The sequence below is a fragment of the Macaca mulatta genome, chromosome 9, assembly GCF_049350105.2.
Source record: "Macaca mulatta isolate MMU2019108-1 chromosome 9, T2T-MMU8v2.0, whole genome shotgun sequence".
NCBI lineage: Eukaryota > Metazoa > Chordata > Mammalia > Primates > Cercopithecidae > Macaca > Macaca mulatta.
The window spans coordinates 77,281,399-77,301,088 of NC_133414.1; the positions used below are offsets into that span (position 1 = coordinate 77,281,399).

At 54.3% G+C, this 19,690-nt stretch overlaps 1 long non-coding RNA gene across 1 annotated transcript; it reads left to right on the forward strand.

Annotated features, from left to right (window-relative positions):
• The first annotated feature begins 8,147 nt into the window (after window positions 1-8,147).
• LOC144331148 (uncharacterized) lies at window positions 8,148-18,187 on the forward strand. Its single transcript, XR_013398088.1, has 2 exons — window positions 8,148-9,296; window positions 9,384-18,187. It is a non-coding gene; the product is annotated as an uncharacterized LOC144331148 (long non-coding RNA).
• Window positions 18,188-19,690: the final 1,503 nt, after the last annotated feature.

Consider the following 19,690-nt stretch of genomic DNA (forward strand, 5'->3'; position numbering starts at 1 on the left):
TGAAGGCCTCAGGATAACGGTTAACCTGAAGAGGAGCAGGCCGTGGAGGCAGGTACCAGGTCAGTATTGAGTCACAGGAGAGGCACGACAAGGACCTGCTTGGGTGAGGCCACCCCTTCCCTCTGAGCAGCACTAGTGGGCTCTTTGTCCTGGTGCCCAGGAGCCCTCCAGCCCCCTGCCCACAGAAGGGAAGGCCTGCAGAGGGGGCCAGGATCTGCCTAACCACTTCCCCATCCCTAAGCCCCTCAGTGGGCTTTGCCTTATAGGTGCCACAGGGCACAGCTCCATCATTGCCACTGGTTTTTCCTAAGTCCTGCACCAAGGATTTCAGAAGGTTCTTCCTCCGAGTCAGCCAGTGGTGCCGGGACCCCAGGGCAGCCTCCTCAACTCCTGAAGAAAAGTCAGTGCCCATGGGTGCCTCTCTTCACCCGCTGTGGATGTGACCACCAGGCCTCCTCTTGTACCTTGGACAAGGGATACACCTGAACCAGAATAGTTTTCTTACCCTCACCTTCAAATGAGGATTTTGCTCAAAACAGCACTTGCTGCCAGGGGGAGGAGGGAGGTTTCTTTATTCCCACAGTTTCTACTGGGCCTTCTGGAATGACCGTGTTTTCCTGTGGCGGTGAGTGTGTCGTTGAGCCCACCGTCTTCCAAAGCCTTACTTCCCCAAGCTGCCAGCCAGGAGGTGATAGCCACCCTCCCAGAGTTTCTCTCGGCTCTTTTTTTAAAAGTCCCCCAACAAATAGGATTCTTGCTGGGAAAGGAAGTTTGGTAAGGAAATGTCAAATCTGGTTTTTAAACAAGGTCCCACCCTGCAATGAAGCGGCCACCTCAGCCCAGAGAGATGATAAGAACTGATGTGGCCAGAGTGCCTCCCCACGGTGGCCCCGGTGCTCTGCCCTCACACCCCGACCATCCGTGTTGGTAGATGTCCCTAGATGGGCTGAGCCATGTGCAATAAGAACATCGATCCTAAAGGATTCCCCGGAAGCTGTATTTCTTCAATTAGAATTCTCAAATTGTACATCTGTAAATATATGTTTATTATGTGACTGGCCGTGGTGGGTCTGCGTTCAGCAGGGAGGCTTAAGGGAGGGGGCTGGGGGCACAAGCCCCTGCTGCTGCTGACACTGTCCAGCCTGTGCCACAAGGAGTTCTAGATGATGAGCCTGAATTTGCCCCAACCCCTGACCCAGGCCAACAGCCACTTAGGTCTGCTGTTCCAGAACTAACTCCATCCAGGCAGAGCGGTGCTCAGATGGCTGGGGGGCTGCAAGACTTGAGCAGGCTGGGTCCCTGCGGTCCCCAACGCCAGTCCTGGGTGGGCATCTGGGCCACGACCATCACCTTCTGCTTTTCCCTCTCCCACATCGTCCCCACACCCTAATGTGCCATGTGCCTGCAGAGTATTCAGAATTCCCGGCCCCAGCCTGGAGCTCGATCCCACTCGGGAACCAGAGCCTGGGAAAAGAGTTTGTTTCCATCGTCCTTCCCACCAACCGCCCCCACAGCCCGCCCTCCTCTCCAGGAGGTTGAAAAAGTTAAAAATGTGGCAGCCCGAGTCAGGTCAGGCTGTTGTGAATGGAGCGGCAGATCTGCCCAGGCCTCCCAGAGACAGGGCCCGGCAGCCCTGACTGGTGGACCCAGGCCCCTCCCGCGGCTGCGCCAGCCAAAGACAGGCGGGCTGCCCGGTGGTGCCACCACGGCCCCGGAGCTCATTGGCTGCCCCTACCCGGGGTCACCACAGCCTGCCCTGGTGTGCAAGCCGCCACTTGTTAGCTACGGTTGGCAGAGGCGTTGCAAGCACCCCCATTCACCCACCTCATCCCCCTGCCCTCCCTGCGTGGCTCGGCTGTGAGCCAGAAAAGGTGGGATGCACGCTCTGACTGCAGCAAAAAAGGCTTTGACAAGTGTCCCCCACCCACTGTCAGGTGGCAGAATGCCGCACCACTACATCCCAGCTCCCCGGCTCCGCCAGCTTATTGCCTTGTCCCTTGCTGCTCCCAGATCCAGAGAAAAAAAACCGCTCCAGAGACAAGGAGCACACACCCGACCTGCCTGTAACCTCATCCCCACCCCACGTTGCTCAGACAAAGTCACCTGGCGTCTGGAGCAGGCACACAGCAGTGCCAAGAATCAGGTTAAACAGACTGTTGACATGGTTCAGAAGCCGCCCAGCGTCCCTACCAGACATCACGCCACGTGACATGAGCAAGTCAGCTCACTTCCCAGAGCAGGAAACAGGCTTGGGGGAGGAAAGTGGTGCCCAGGGTCTTGAAGAAACCGTGCCTGTCTCGGGTCCCTGTAGCAAAGTGGTCATTGTACAAACAGTTGCTCAGCCCAAATTTGCTGCACTCAGGGAAATCAAACCCACTGGTGTCAGGTAGAATGGGCAGAAGACCCGAGTCCAGGAGGATGGAAAAGATGAAAAGGCCACACTGAGGATGGTGGCACTTCATCTGATGGGCTTGGCCTAGGGAGCAGCTGCCCATTTGAGTAGGTGTCTCCTGGCAGTGACACAGGCATCCATCTGGCTGCACCAGGAAACGTCATCCTCAGGAGGCAGAGTCACAGCCCCCATGGGGGCTGGGGCTGGATCTTTGCTCTGCCATTTACTGACTGAGTGACCTTGGGTGTCGCTGAAGGAGTTCAGGAAATGCCACCCCAAAATCTGCCATTTTGGTGTGCTGGTTACTTCAAACTGGGGGCGCCTGAGCAACAACAAGTATAGAAAGGGCTTTCTCTGAAGTTCCCTCATCTGCCTAAGTTGTCCTGAACCCCCTCCCAGAAATCTTATCTACCAGGGAAGATTGACTCATTGACACCAACTACCTAGTATTCTTGGGGCTGCTCAGACAACTGTTAACGAACTGAGAGACTGACTTTGACTTTTTGGGTTGTTTTTTTTTTTGTTTTTTTTTTTTTGAGACGGAGTCTCGCTCTGTTGCCCAGGCTGGAGTCACTGCAAGCTCTGCCTCCCGGGTTCACGCCATTCTCCTGCCTCAGCCTCCCAAGTAGCTGGGACTACAGGCACCCGCCACCTCGCCCAGCTAACTTTTTTGTATTTTTAGTAGAGATGGGGTTTCACTGTGTTAGCCAGGATGGTCTCGATCTCCTGACCTCATGATCCGCTTCCCTCGACCTCCCAAAGTGCTGGGATTGCAGGCGTGAGCCACCACGCCCAGCCGAGACTGACTTTTTATCTGCATACTGAGACAACTTTTGCTCACCATAGAGTTCTTCCCCTCACCCTCCCAAACTTGTGTTGCCATCACCCACCAGAAGCTCCCAGCCCCTGTTCTCTTTTTCTTTTTTTTTTTAAGGTACAAAGGTTATCCTGGACCCCACCCCGCCCCCACCCCAGTTCCTTTTCTATAGCTCAAGATGTGATCCTTCTTGGAATCTCATATTTCATGGGGCTCCCATGCCTACGTACGTAATTAAATATGATTTTTCTCCTGTTAACCAGTTTATCTGTCCATGTAATTCCTAGCACAGCCAAAGACCCTAGAAGGGTGGAGGGAGCCAGTTTTTGCTCTCCTGTGTCATTTGACCGCCCTTTGCCTCCCTGTGTCATCTGCAAAATGGGAGTGACACGAACACCTACTTCATAGGGTGGTTGTGAGGAGTAAACAAGTTACCGCATATAAAGCACTTAGAACAGTGCCTAGTACATGGTGAGTGTCATTTGGGTGTTTCTTGTTTGTCCTTAGTGGACAAAGATTAGCTGAGCACTGACTGGGTGTCAAGTCCCTTCCAAGCAGTGAAAGCTCTAAGGTGACTGAGACGAGGACTGCCCTTGAGTAGAAACCCTGGGAGCAGAGCCGGTGTGAGGGCTCTAGCCAGGGACGCTTGATAGAGGAACTGGTGTTTGTGAAGGAGGTGAGTGCGGGCAGCACTGGGGTGGGGGTGGACTGGGTGCTCCAGCATGAGCAGAGGCAGGGAGACCAGAGTGCAGAAGTGAGCATGTTTGGGAGCAAGGCCCAGGCCAGGCCCCTAGTCGATACCTGTCATCATGCCAGGCCCACCCAGTGGCCTTGGGCAGAGAACTTTCCCAGGCATGAATGAGAGACCCTGAGCTTCTCCACTCCTCGCTGCACCCTGTCCACTCAGCAATTCACTCAGCAAGTACTTCTGTACCTTTCTTGGTGGCCTGCCTGCCCTCAGGGAGGCTGCAACTAACTCTGTAAGCTGAGAAGGCCATGCAGTGGAGGGGCTAACACGGCAGACAGGACTGTCACTCCCGCCCCAGACCCTTATAAGGAGATGTTTCCCCAGGGACAGGGCCCAGACCTCCTGTCACTCTCACAGCCACTTGGGCATGAAATAAAGGTCCAGGTCTCAGGCAGGACAAGGGGCAGGAGGGCAGGCGCTCTCTAGGACCCCACGGCCAGTCTGCCCAGAGCCCAGGAGTTGGGGCTTTGCTTGGGGAGGGGGAGGGCAGGGCCTGCCACATCTTGTCCACCTTCCCCACCCTCCTACCAATTTGGTCTAAACAAAGTCCCTAGGGAGGGAGGGCAGGGCTGCTCCCAGACTGGCTGGATTTTTCCTTGAGGAGACAGGGTGCAGCTCCCCACTGGAGCCCGTGATAGTCAGAGCAGGGTTCAGGCCAGGGCCGCAGGGTCCCCGGCTGGCAGTCCCACTACCTAGACTGAATTATTCTCATTTTTCAGATGGACTCAGATGTGGAGGCCCGAGAGACAGGTACCTGGCAGCACAGGAGGATACAGTGGGCTCCTTCAGATGGGGAAGTTGGGGCCAGAGGGAGGGAGTGGGGCTTACCAGGCCCGGCCTCATTACCTCACACCGACAGCCCAAAACCTCCCCTGCACTCCTCCTGGCCCCAGGTACCCTGCAGGGTCCTCTCACCCTGACTGCAGCCTGTGGAGCCCCCTCCCTCCACTGTGGAGCCCTGCTGCCCTGGTTCCCTTCTGCCTGAGGCTCTTCTCACCCCTCAGGGCCCAACCTCCTGCCACCTCCTCAGGGAGGTCTGGCCTGGCCCTTTAGGGCCTCTCACATCCTCTTCTGGAGGTATTTGTGTAGTTCTTAGGCAAAGACTTCCCTGGAGAAGAGGTTCAGGGCCGCGGCCCCAGGGCCTGGGCACCACACTCTGGGGTCTCCATGGGAGGCTGAGGGAAGGAAGGAGCCCGTCAGCACTGAGGCACTGTCCCCCTGCAGCATTCTCAGCCTCGCCTACTCCTCTGCCCAGGGTCACCCAAGGGGGCTACTTTGCAGCCATAAACTCGTGCCCTGGCTGGGAGACACTTCTCCCAGATCCTAGAGGGCTCAGACCCAGGGCCGTCAGGCACGGTGTGCGTCCAGCTGGACGGTGGGTGGAGAAAGCAGTCTGTCAGGGGACGGGCACTGGGTGGGGGCTTCTTCCTTTTCCCACCTCCTGGGGGAAGCAGAGTCCTGCTGAAAAGGCCCCACGTCTCCTCTCCTGGCATGAGGACAAATGTGCCAGGGGCCAAAGTGAGAATCACAAACAGTGGTCATCGAGGGGAGCGTGGACTGCTGTACGAAGAGGTCACCACCCCAAGAGGTAGAGGAGGCGGCTCTCTCCAGCACTCAGGCCTGTGCCAGATGGCACCAGTCACTCCTGGAGTCAGACCCAACTCTGTCCCCGGCCGCCCCAGTGCTGCCCTCGCCACAAGCCCTGGAATCACCTCTGGCAGGCTCTGCCATCTGCTGGGTGCCAGCCCATGGCCTGCATGCAGGAGGTGGCATCATGGGCCCTAATTTTGCTTCCAGCCACACGTCAAACAAGCCAGCTACCACCACTGCAGGTGCCACACGGGTGCAAGTGTGTCCACGGTGTTCAGGCTGTGAGTGACAGGCCTTGCGAAGCCACCGCAGGTGCTCAGAGCTGCTTCTCTGTGGATGTCTTTAGTCCTCAGTCTCTCTCTGGTGCCACCTTGGCATGGAAGCACTGAGCACAAAGCCCAAAGATTGGAGTTCCAGCCTCAGCCATGGACGTGCTAGGCCAGGAGGCACTTTTCATCTGTATTATTTACTTATGAAATCTTATTATAGTCTGGGTGCAGTGGCTCACGCCTGTAGTCCCAGCAGTTTGCAAGGCCGAAGCGGGTGGATCAAGAGGTTGAGAGATCGAGACCAGCCTGGCCAACATGGTGAAACCCTGTCTCTACTAATAATACAAAAATTAGCTGGGTGTGGTGGCACGCGCCTGTAGTCCCAGCTTACTCAGGATGCTGAGGCAGGAGAATAGCTTGAACCCAGGAGGTGGAAGTTGCAGTGAGCCGAGATTGTGCCACTGCACTCCAGCCTGGCAACAGAGTGAGACTCTGTCTCAAAAAAAAAAAAAAAAAAAAAAAAAAAAAAAAATCTTATAGGCCAGATATGGTGGCTCACGTCTATAATCCCAGCACTTTGGGAGGCTGAGGCAGGTGGATCACCTAAGGTCAAGAGTTCAAGACCACCCTGACCAACACAGTGAAACCTGCCTCTACTAAAAATACAAAATTACCGGGTATGGTGGCGCGTGCCTGTAATCCCAGCTACTCGGGAGGCTGAGGCAAGAGAATCACTTGAACCTGGGAGGCAGAGGTTGCAGTGAGCCCCTGCCATTGCACCCAAGCCTGGGCAACAAGATCGAGACTCCATCTCAAAAAAAAAATCTTCTTATAATTATCATCCCACAGACGTCACCAGTTCAGTCACTAAGGATGTCAGCCTCTGTCAGCCACTGAGTTTATAGGTGTCAGCCCTGTTAGCCTGACCCATATCAACTTTGTACAAACGCCCTACCAGGGGGCCAGGGTCCCTCATGGGGGCTGGGGTCCCTCCCGGACCCAGCCTCACCCCAGGATCCTAAGTCCAGGCCTCTGCTTTCAGGACCCTGGGCCCAACATCCGCCCACTCCCTGCCAGCCTGGCCACAGTGGGGTGGGATTGGAGCCTGGAGGATCGAGTTTCACGTCCTACAGCTGCCCATATTATTAGCTCTGGAGGGGCAGCCTGGGCTGTAACACAATTCAAGGAACTGTTGACTTGGCTTCCAGCCCAGCAGCTGGGAGGGACGCATGGAGTGGGGAGCAGGGCCTCTGACTCCTCCCACCCCCCAGTGCCTGTTGTGAGAGCTAGAGAAGACTGCTAGACGACCGACTGAGTCCCTCCAGGCGCCACTGATGTCCATGCGGGCACTGGGGACTCTCACGGCCTTTGGGCAACCCCAGCCAGCTGCCTGACTGCTGGCCTCCTCCCATACCTGTTTGTGCAATCTCAGCCTCCTGCTCCTCCCACTGCCCCTGGCTGGAAGGTGATGGGGAAATGGGTAGCCCTACTCCTCAGCCTGGAAAAGGACGCTCCAGACCCCCAACAGGAGAAGGAAAGTCCCCCTCCTCTCCGCCTCCCTCATCGACTCCTGCCTCTTTCTGTTGCTGGTGTCTGCAGGTGCCAGCACCCCCGGAGTAAGCCAGGGAAAACCTGGGCCTGGGCCAGGGCCCCAGACTGTGGCTCCAGGAAAGGACCTGGGCTCCTGGCCAGGCACCCAGCCCTGCATTCACAGAGGTATCAGGAACCAGCCTCCTAAGACCCCTGAACCCCTCCCTTGTCGGCCATTGGGAGTCACACCTTCCCGCATGCTGTTGGGGACTGAGAGAAGCTATGTGGATATCCTACACATGCCTGGAAGTGCCCCACGGGGTTGGCTGTTGCATAGAAGGTTTTGGCCCTGTCCCTTCCCTAAGAAGGGACAAGGGACCTGTGGCCCCACTGAACTCTGCATAACAGACCTCACTGTCAGCAGAAACCAGCGATTAAGAATTTGAGGATTTTGGCTGGGCTTGGTGACTCACGCCTGTAATCCCAGCACTTTGGGAGGCTGAGGCGGGTGGATCGCCTGAGGTCAGGAGTTCAAGACCAGGCTGGCCAACATGGCGAAACCCCATCTCTACTAAAAATACAAAAAAAAAAAAAAAGTCAGGTGTCGGGGCGGGCGCCTGTAATCTCAGTTACTCGGGAGGCTGAGGCAGGAGAATCACTTGAACCCAGGAGGCGGAGGTTGCAGTGAGCCAAGATTGTGCCACGGCACTCCAGCCTGGGTGACAGAGCGAGACTCTGTCTCAAAAAATAACGAAAGAAAAGAAAAGAGGGAGGGAAGAAGGGAAGGGGAGGGGAGGGGAGGGGCGGGGCGGGGTGGGGCGGGGCGGGGCGGGGAGGGGAGGAAGAAAAAAGAAAGAAAAAAAAGAAAGAGAAAGGAAGGAGAATAAAGAAGAGAAAGAAAAAAGAAAAAGAAAGAAAGAAAGAAAGAAAGAAAGAAAGAAAGAAAGAAAGAAAGAAAGAAAGAAAGAAAGAAAGAAAGAAAGAAAAGAAAGAAAGAGAGAAAGAAAAAGAAAAAGAGAAAGAGAAAGAATCTGAAGATCTCAGCACTGAATGGACAGTAGCAGAACATGCTGGGCTTGGGGTCTAATTACTGGGCTGCCTGGAGAAGGCAACAAGGACAACATCCTTGTCCTGAAGGCATAAATCACAGAGTGTCAGAGGCTGTGAAGACGGTTCTCAAACTGTATCCCCAGAGCCCTGGGCCCCCAGGGCTGTGGGGTGAGAGTGGGAGGGTGCCCGGGGCTCTAGCCCACCTGTCTCAGTCACCCACTGTTACCTCTTCTGTTTAGTATAGGTGGAATTGTGACTGAAGAAGGGATTCCATGGCCAAAATAAATATTTAAAAACCAGACACATAATCTACCGCCATGATTTTACCACTGAGGAAATCAAGGTCTGGAAAAGAGAAGTGTAAAATGACTGTAAAACGGCTACACAGTCTAAGGTACCTTGGTCTAAGGCCAAGGTTGCCCAGCTCAGTGGTGTTGGGGTTGCTGCCTGGGACACAGACCATCCCCCTGCCCCAACCCTGGGCTGTGGAAAAATAGCCAACACCGTGGATGAGGAGGGCAAAGGTGGTCCGGGGGTGGGGTTTGTCCCCAGCAAGGTCTGGGCCTCAGCCACGGCTCCCCTGACCTAACCCCCTAGGGTTAGAAGCCGGGCTGTCCCTGAAGGCAGCCCCAAACCCTGATCCAGGAGGGCAGCGGAGTCCCCTGCCCACTCCTCTGAGCAGCTGAGAGCTCTGCAGGTTGTCACCCTGGCAAGGCCTCTCCAAGCAACCAAAAGCCCCGCCAGCCTGCCAGTTAGCCATCGCCACACTCCCTCCCATTCCTCCTTGCAAGTACCCGACAGTCTGCAGACCTGGGGCCAAGCTTACCTGAGGCCCATCCTGGGCTCCTGTCATTATTTCCTGCTGTTCCTGGGTGCCGTCCCCAACCCTGCCCTATATGGGTAGGTGCCCTTCCTCCCCCAGTCCCAGCCTCTGCTAACCTGTCCACCCTACCCATGTTGACAGGCCCCTATCCTCCCTGGCCGAAGTGGCTCACAGGTCTTCCAGTCAGCCCGGGGCTCTGGATTCTCACACAGCCCAGCCCAGTCTCTCTCCAGTTGAGGTGGACAAGGTGACGCCCTGACCTCAGACAGCAAGCCGGCCAGGGGCTGGGTCCTGCGGCCCTGACTAGGTGAGACTCCGTCAGGAAACCGAAACAAGCTCCCTACACCTGCCCTCTCACTAGGATACACCTTGCAATGCTGCCCCAGGGTGGCCAACCGTCCTGACTTGCCTAGGACTCTCCTGGTGAGCACTGAAAGTCCCGAGTCCCCAGAAACCCCTCAGATCTGGGCATACTGGGACAACTGGTCACTCCACTGGGACACACATCCCAAGGGTCATCACACCTTTCCTGTCCCCACTGAACCAGGTATTTTTTCTTTCCATAACCCTGGTCTCTCACAAAGACAGGGTGGGGCCACAGGCAGTCCCCTCTGCCCATCTGGCTCCCTCAGACTGGGCTGAGGCTGGCCACAGGCCCATAGTGTTGTCCAAGGCCTGCTGAGTTCTGCTGAGGAGCTGAGCAGAGGCTCCACAGCCCATCAGAGGCCCAGGCCTGTTTAGGCCCTGTGAGATGGAGGATGGAGGAACCCAAGAAAGGCGCTGGGCTCCATCCCAGCCCTGAGTTGTCCCCAGGCTGGGGCAGGCCATTCTGAGGTGATCCCAGGAAGGCAACCCCAGCACGGGAACCAGGCCTACCCGGGGCCCACTGAGGCTGCCTCTACCTGTCTGGGCTTGAGGTGAGTCACTTCCTCCCTCAGCTGGTATGTGATAGGGAGGAGAGGGTTGGGGAGGGGGCAGCACATCTAAAAATAGCAGGGCCTAGACTGGTGGAAGATGCCCCAAGAGCTTCCCCTTGGACCAGGGAGGACTCGGCTTCCCATGGAACCGACATCAGCCATGGCCCCCACCAGGCCCCACGTTAGGCCAGGGAGAGAGATGGCCAAGACCTCCCCCACCCCCGCTTCCCAGGCTCAGACTCCCCTTGAAGGCTGAGATACAGGAGCAGCGCTGGATGGGGTAGGAGCTTGGAGAGAAGGAGGCCTCCAGCAGACAGTACTTGTTCATTCCCCGCCCTGTGCACACACAGAGATGCACGCACACAGACACAGGCACGCTCCCTCGCCCAGCCCGGCTTCATGAGTCATGTCCCTCATGCCAGGACTCATCTCCCTGGTCAGCAGGGTGGACTGAGGACCCACTGTGTGCTTGAGCCACACCCTGGAAGACAAGGAAGCCATGCTTATGACCGTCCCTGGCCTCGGGGACTCCATATCATAAGAGGCCACTCAGGAAAGAGGAGAATATCCAGGGCAAAAGCAAGAGGCAGGCAGGGGGTGTGTGGTGGATGAGCTGGAGTCCGGAAGACCTGGTTTCAAATCCTGACACTCACCCTTTCTAGCCATGTGACCACAGACAAGCTGTATGACCTCTCCTGCCTCCACTTCTATCTATATAATGGATGCCATGTACAGCCCTTGTCATATGTCAGATACAATCATGCATCTAAAGTCCCCAAGCAATCAGAGCTCTTGCCATCAAAGCTTATGGTATCAGGCTAGAAACCTTGGGGGCGGGGGTACTTTGAAGATGTCGGTAGACCTTTCTATCCCATGGACTTACTGTGACATTCCACCTGGCCCCACCTGTGATAGGGAAAGGGGGAGGCAAGCTGGGGGAGAGGAGCTGCCGCTCACAACAGCGCCGGCCACTACTGTGAACACTTGATATCATTCTCATTTTCCCTCAGCCTCACAACAGCTTTACAAAGTAGGCATCACTGTCCCCATTTCACATGTGGAAAAATGGAGGCCAAGAGACATTCAATCACCTGCCCAAGGTCATGTAGCTGGCCTGGGGCAGAAGCCAGATTGGGGCCCAGATCTGAGTGTGATCTCCCTGTGCATTGTGGGATGAGGCGGGGTCTGTCATGCCTGGGGCTGGCTGAGGGTGCAGAGGTCTCTGGCCTTTTCAGGAGGAGCCCCTAGAATCCCCTGCTTGAGGTGACTATGGAATATGCGGAGCCTTTGGCTGGGACTGCCTTCCTCCTGTCTGGTCCCACCTCCCCAGTGCGGACCCCCCTGCCAGCCCTCAGACCCCTCCCAGAAACAGGGAAGGGCTCCACTCCCTCTGGAAGTAACCACCTTCACTTCCAACTTCAGCTTGGTGAGGGAGGTACCGCGACACCCGAGTGACAGAAAAGGGAGCCAGATCAGAGGGGTCGGGAACCTGCTCTCATGCTCGCAGAGCTGGGGAAGCAGAGCCTGGACGGAGCCCCGGCTGCTCAGACTCCTAAGCTGCCAGTCTGGATCCCACACCCCAGCTGTTGGGTGGGGCAGGGACTTCTCTGCTCCCCCTGCTCCTCACGATTCCCGGAGCCATCCCTGTTTGTACAGGCTGGGGTTACACGCAAAGTGCAAGCCTTGCATCAGCCAGACAGGCCCCGCTCTAGTAAGAGCTGCTTTCTGCCTCTCTGGGCCTTCCCCACCGTTATCTGACTCATCCCCTGACAGTCCCAGGAGACTAGAGAGAGGCCAGGTCTCTTATCCCTATTGCACAGATGAAGGGACTGAGAGAGGAAGTGACTTACTCCAGTGACTCAGGGCCAGACCTGGCAGCAACCCAGGCTGAGGAGGCCACAGGTGTAGCTGATGTGGCCTGGGGAACGTTCCCGGGTGCCACACAGCCAGAGAAGCAGTTTTTAATGCCTCACAGCAGGCACAAATATCAACCGATGTGTGTCAAATAAATGAATGAATGTTGCAGGCCCTGGGTGAAAGATGAGGGATGATATTGAGGAAAAAATAAATAGGATACAGGGAAGGAAAAAAAAGCCGGAAACCCAGACATGCCCCAGTTGCGGCCTCTGAGCCCAGCTGCCTCCCTCCTCTGTAAGAACCTTCATGGCTATCACTTACTGGGTGAGTGCTAGTGACTCTGATATAACGCTTTGTAGCCTTTTTTTTTTTTTTTTTTTTTTTTTAATCGGGTCTCACTCTGTTGCCCAGGCAGGAATACAGTGGCATGATCTTGGCTCACTGCAGCCTTGACTTCCTGGGCTCAAGGGATCCTCCCACCTCGGCCTCCCAAAGTGCTGGTATTGCAGGAGTGAGCCACCACACCCGCCCCTATAGCCTCTATCTTATTTCATCCTGACAACCCAGTGATGCTATCATCCTCCCCATTTAACAGATGAGTTATCTGAGGCTCAGAGAGGTTACTCAGTTCTTGCTCCAACTGGCACGGGACCACACTCCAGGGACTGACTTGCAACTGCTCTCCAAACCCAGCAGGGCAGATGTGCCCCTGCGCGTGCGGTACCCACGTGGGGCTGCCTAGGAGTGTCTGCGGGTTGGCACCAGCTCCTGTCAGAGCAGTGCAGGGGTGGTGCCACAGGAGCGGAACCCAACGCCAGTGGCCGGGGCGGGGTGGGGGCGGATAATGAGCCAGGGCGCCTGGGCTGCAATGGGGCTTGGGCACGCCGGCCCACCCGTGTGCGCAAGCCCTGGGCGCCCCCAGCCCCGGGCGCCCTCCCCAAAACCCAGCCACAACTGGGGAACTGGGGGCGGGGCTAATGCTGGAGGCAGGGCCCGCCGGCGCCCGCTGACTGCCCGCTGTGCGTTGCCAGCGATTGCCCCATCAGGCCGCATCCGCTTTCGCAGTCCTGCACGTTGCGCACACAGCGCGCCTGCCTGGGCGGAGCTGCTTGTCCCGGGCCCCCGGCCCCCCGCCCGCGGCCCCGCCCGGCTGCCTTCTCCCCCGGCTGAGACCCGGGCCAGACTGAGTCCCTAGCGGCCCATTACCCCGCCGGGCTCGTCCCAGACACCTTTGATGGCTGCCCTTTGCCCCGTCTGGTCTGAGCGGACAAACGAGGGAAATTGAGTAAGCCAGCTCAGCAAGACAGGAAGCTCCTGGCCGCTTTGTTACTCATGATTTTCAGCAACTTGGGGAGTTGGGGGCAGGGGAGGGAAGTCCTAGGGAAATTTCTGGAGTTCAAGAAGTCTGGGGACTCCAGGACTGGGAGCACCCTCGGGGTGTAGTTGGCCCTAGTAAGTAAGTGCTCCACAAATTCGTGTTAACATGCATTTTCAAGAATGCAGTTTATTTAATTTTCAAGTCTTCAGTCCCAGCTACACGGTAGGCTGAGGCGGGAGGACCCCGTTAGCCCAGGAGGTCAAGGCTGCAGTGAGCTACAATCTTGCCCCTGCACTCCAGCCTGGGTGACATAGCTAGACTGGTCTCAAAAAAAAAAAAAAAAAAGGCATTTTCTCACTTACCTGCTTTGAGTGCCTGCAAGAAAGAATCTCCAGGTGAAAGGGGACACGTTGAGGGCTGGAGCTGAAGGCTGGCATTTGGGGCTTGAAGTTCTGCACTTGGCATTGGTTTGCTGTTTCACTTGGGCAAATCTCTTGGCCGCTCTGGGCTGCGTTTCGTTGGGGAATCAGTAATAAGGCAACCTGTCTGGCTCTAAGGCTCAGAGGCACGAGGCAGCCTTTAAATTTCCAGCAAGCAGGAGAAAGAGCCTTTGATTTGAAGCAGAGATTTCCTCGTGAACGTTAATATTCTGGGCTTTTCCAGGCTGGAGCCTTAGAACTGCTGTTTTTAAACTCAGTGACATGAGTAGTCCCCTGTTGCTTACAGAATTTCTTGGCTTAGCATTTGGGGTTTTCTCATGTTGATTCTACCCTGCCTGTATGGCTTCACCCCCAACTACACCCCTACACTGTAATTAGGAAGAGCCTCAGACTTCCCCACACACCCCACACAATGTTCAGACTTCTGTGCCCGCACTCATGCTGCTCCTTCTCCCGGGAATGCTTTCACCTACGCTCTTCAAATGATTGGCTCTTTCTCATCTTGATCCCCACATAAATGTTACTTGAGTAGAGATCCTGTTATTAACTCTCAGAGCTTCCTGTTTTCTCTCTTTAGCTCTTACTGCAGTTCAGAATTCGAAGTTTCTTTCTCCGCCAGGCTGAAAGGTCGATAAGGGAGATATCATGTCTGTTTTCCTCATCTCCACATGCCCGGCACTTACCAAGGTGCCTGGCACACACTAAGAGATCAATAAATATACATGGAAAGGGGCCGGGCGCGGTGGCTCACGCCTGTAATCTCAGCACTTAGGGAGGTGGAGGCAGGCAGATCACCTGAGGTCAGGAGTTGGAGACCAGCCTGGCTAACACAGTGAAACCCTGTCTCTACTAAAAATACAAAAATTAGCCTTTTGTGGTGACACATGCCTATACTCCTAGCTACTTGGGAGGCTAAGGCAGGAGAATAGCTTGAATCCGGGAGGCAGAGGTTGCGGTGAGCCGAGATCATGCCATTGCACTCCAGTGTGGGTGACGAGCAAAACTCCCTCTCAAAAAATAATAATAAAGGCCGGGCACAGTGGCTCACACCTGTAATCCCAGCACTTTGGGAGGCCAAGGAGGGCGGATCACGAGATCAGGAGATTGAGACCATTCTGGCCAACATGATGAAATCCTGTCTCTACTAAAAACACAAAAATTAGCCAGGTGTGGTGGTGCATGCCTGCAGTCCCTCCCAGCTACTCAGGAGGCTGAGGCAGGAGAATCTCTTGAACCCAGGAGGCAGAGGTTACTGCGAGCCAAGATCACATCATTGCGCTCCAGCCCAGGCAACAGAGTGAGACTCTGTCTCAAATAATAATAATAATAATAATAATAACAATAAACAATTATGGAAAGGAAGAATGAATGATTAGCAAAAGCATGGAAACATTTTCTAAAAAGATGGGGGGGCATGCATGTATGTAAATAAAGACATAGATATGTCAGTAAACATAAGAAAAAGTCAAGACAGTATACTACAACCTAATTACCCCCAGGGAGTAAGATGAAGATTTCTGATAGTTTATTGTATATTCAAGTCTTGCTTAAAGATCAGGTCTCTGGTCCTGCCTGCGTGCTGGGCTATATCTGAGCATGCTGCCAGGCACCCTGAAGCCAGGCCTGATGCTGCCTCCTGAGTCCAGTCCTAATGATCCTGCTGAGGCCAGGCAGAGGGACAGATGGCAGCAGCCCCTCACGTGCCTGACTTTGTCCACTGGTGCAGGTGAAAGCAGAGCTGGTAAGGACAATGACAGTGCGGGACTGACAACAGGCTGCCCATCTCCACCCAGCAGGTGCCATCGCTGCAGGTGGCCTTGGGCCATCAGCAGAGCTTCAATGTGACAGGAAGCCTGGCCTCCTGCAAGGCTGGGCCCAGCTGGCTCACTTCCAGGTTCAGGACAGAGCCTAGGCTGTGGGAGGCACACCAGGCAGCTTTTCACTGCTCTCGGGGTGCCTAGGTCAGGGGCAACCTTTTTTTCTTTTCTTTTCTTTTTTTTTTTTTTTTTTTTTTGAGATGGAGTCTCATTCTGTCACCCAGGCTAGAGTACAGTGGCACAATCTCGGTTCACTGCAGCCTTCACCTTCCAGGTTCAAGCAGTTCTCCTACCTCAGCCTCCCAAGTAGCTGGGATTACAGGCATGCACCACCACGCCCAGCTAATTTTTGTATTTTTAGTGGAGACAGGGTTTCACCAGGTTAGCCAGATTGGTTTTGAACTCCTGACAGGTGATCTGCCTGCTTTGGCCTCCCAAAGTGCTGGGATTATAGGGGTGAGCCACTGCACCTGGCCCTCCAGGAACAACCTTGTGTGAACAAAAGGACTCTCGCCCATTCTGTGTCTCACAGAAGCTCCTGTGAGACCGGGAACAACAGGGTTGAGACCAACTGGGCCAGAGGAGAGGAAGGAAGAGTGGCAGAGGGCCCAGGGTCGGATGTCTGAGTTTCTGTTCCCATGGGCACCTCTCATTATGCTTGTCAGGAAGCAGAAGAGAGTGCAAACTTTGACCTCATCTGAACTAACCCATCTCACCCTGGTTTTTCTTCCCCTGACTATCTCCGAACCTGTTACCCCACTTGGAAAATCGAGGGATAGTTCAGGGGTGAACCCTCCATTCTGGAATCACCCAGCTTCCAGCGGTTTCAGGTCCACACCCACCAGTTGTGTGACACTGGATAACTGGCTTTGCTCCTGCTCTGCCTCAGTTTCCCCAGAAAATTCGTTAATGCATGGAAAGTGTTTAGAAGAGATCCTCATAGACAGTAAGTGTGTCTGTTCCCTGTAGTGTCAGCTACTAACTATGGCTAGGAAAATAGCAGTAACTTCCTCATCAGCTGTACTGAGGATTCCATCAGATCAAATATGTAAAGTGCTTGGTGTAAGCACACTTAGTGTTCACTGTTTACTTGTCTTACTAAAGATCACACAATGGGGCTACAGATCTTGGTCCCTGAAATGCTGGGGCATGAGCACGGTGGCTGCTGGGGGCTTCCTGGGAATGGAGCACAGGCCTTCCATGTCCCCGGGAGCCACATTAGTCTGATGGTGTTACCGACTGTTGTGTTGCTGAACTGTCTGCTTAGTCACCTGCCTGCTACCTCAAACACATTTAAACCAGCTCCTTCTGGACTGGCTTTCCCAATATACTATCCTGGCACTGTCACAGGCCTAGAGCACTGGGCAAAGTGTCAGACCTGCTGCAAAATACAACTGGCACTTTATCTGACCCTTGACTCCTGTTCCAAGCAGAAATACATTGGCAGGAACTTGCAGCAAAGCTGAAGCAAGCCTGGGAGCTGGAGTAGGAAGGTGGCCTGGGATGGCCAACCACATACGTCCCCCAAGCCCTCCATCCTTGTTGGCCCCCCTTTTTATTTATACAGTGTTACTAATTAATGTCATTCCTAGTTATGAAGCAGTTTTACAAACCTAGGCTTAATTGTGAGCCCTGGATTTGTAGAGAAGGGATGGAAAGAGGGGAAAGAGAACCATTCCCCCAAAACTCAGGGAAGTACACTGCAGAGATTTCCTCTTTCTTCCCTCAGTGTCATTTGGAGCCAACTTTCTGGAGGCCAGGACAATCTTTTGCACAGTGGTGCTGTCCGGAACTCCCCAGAAAGAGCCCATGACAATGGCAGCAGGGACAGCCATGCCAGATTGGAACTTGGCCAGCTATGGAGGGGAGAAGTTCTCAGCCTGCGTGTCTCCACCCCAAACGAAGGCCAAGGGCAAGGGCAAACCTCTCTTCCCTCCGGGTTCCATTTGGCAACTCCTGCAGGGAGGTCCCGGGCAAGTCTAGGAGGTCCCAGGCCAGTCTTAACAGGTCTTCCTGCAGGTACTCCTGGAAGGCCATTGTCTTAGAATAAAAGGAATTCCAGAGAAACCTCACCCCAAGCACACATCTGAGCATTCAAAAGAGCTCAAGCTCCTGAGTGAAAGGAAATGAAGGCAAAGAAACAAAGTGGCATGACCAGAAAGAGTTTTACATGTTAAGTTGCATCTTCTTTCTTTCTTTCTTTCTTTCTTTCTTTTTCTTTCTTTCTTTCTTTCTTTCTTTCTTTCTTTCTTTCTTTCTTTCTTTCTTTCTTTCTTTCTTTCTTTTTCTTTCTTTCTTTCTCTTTCTCTCTCTCTCTCTTTCTTTTTTTTTTTTTTTTTTGAGCCGGAGTCTCGCGCTGTGTCACCCAGGCTGGAGTGCAGTGGCGTGATCTCAGCTCACTGCAAGCTCCGCCTCCCAGGTTCACGCCATTCTCCTGCCTCAGCCTCCGAGTAGCTGGGACTACAGGCGCCCGCCACCACGCCGGCTAGTTTTTTGTATTTTTAGTAGAGACGGGGTTTCACCATGTTAGCCAGGATGGTCTCGATCTCCTGACCTCGTGATCCACCCGCCTCGGCCTCCCAAAGTGCTGGGATTACAGGCTTGAGCCACCGCGCCCGGACCTCTTTCTTTCTTTCTCTTTCTTTCTGATGGAATTTTGCTCTTGTTGCCGAGGTTGGAGTGCAGTGGCATGATCTGTGCTCACTGCAACCTCCCCCTTCCAAGTTCAAGTGATTCTCCTGCCTGAGCCTCCCAAGTAGCTGGGATTACAGGCGCCCACCACCACACCTGGCTAATTTTTGTATTTTTGGCAGAGCTGAGGTTTCACCATGTTGGCCAGGCTGGTTTCAAACTCCTGACCTCAGGTGATCCACCCGCTTCAGCCTCCTAAAATGTTGGGATTACAGGCGTGAGCCACTGCGCCTGGCCAAATTGCATTTTCTTTTTTCCTTTTTTCTTAGAGACAGAGTCTCACTGTGTTACCAGGCTGGAGTACAGTGGTGCAATCAGAACTCACTGCAGCCTTGATCTCTCAAGCTTAAGTGATCCTCCTGCCTCAGCCTCCGTAGTAGCTGGGACTACAGGCATGTGCCACCATGCTCAGCTTATTGATTGATTGATTGATTGATTGATTGAGACAGGGTCTTATTCTGTCGCCCAGGCTGGAGTGCAGTGGCACAGTCTCACTCACTGCAACTTCCTCTTCCTGGGTTCAAGTGATCCTCCCACTTCAGCCTCCCAAGTAGATGGGACTACAGGCACTCACCACCATGCTCAGTTAATTTTTAAATCTTTTGTAGAGACGAGGTCTCCCTGTATTGCCCAGGGTGGTCTCAAACTCCTGAGCTCAAGTGATTCTCCTGCCTTGGCCTCCCCAAGTTCTGGGATTATAGATGTGAGCCACTGTGCCTGGCCCTAAATTGCATTTTTTGAAGCTCCAGAATTCCCATAGCACAGGTAATATTGTCAAAACCTTAAGGCTGGGCAAGGTTGAGGCTCAGGCCTGTAATCCCAGCAATTTGGGAGGCCGAGGCAAGTGAATCATGAGGTCAGGAGATGGAGACCATCCTGGCGACATGGTTAAACTCCATCTCTACCAAAATTCAAAAAATTAGCCAGGTATGGTGGCGGGCGCCTGTAGTCCCAGCTACTCAGAAGGCTCCAGGCAGGAGAATCACTTGAACCGGGGAAGGGGAGGTTGCAGTAGGCCAAGATCGTGCCACTGCACTCTAGCCTGGGCGACAGAGTGAGACTCCTTCTCAGGAAAAAAAAAAACCTTAAGCTTTACAGATTTGGAATTCATTAGATTCAGAATGTTTAAAAAATCAGCCTGGTCAAATTTCAGTATAAACTGAATATGAGATGATATTATGGAACCATTGTTAGTTTTCTCCCATGTGAGAATGGCAATGTGATTATGGACAGCAGCCTATTCCCAGGAAATTCGTGCCCAAGTGTGTGACTTCTCAAATGGCTCACCAGGAAAATTTTACAGATCAAGCAAATGTGGCAAAAACTTAACCAGGCCAGGGCATGGTGGCTCATGCCTGTAATCCCAGCACTTTGGGAGGCCGAGGCAGGCAGATCATGTGAGGTTGGGAGTTCGAGACCAGCCTGACCAAC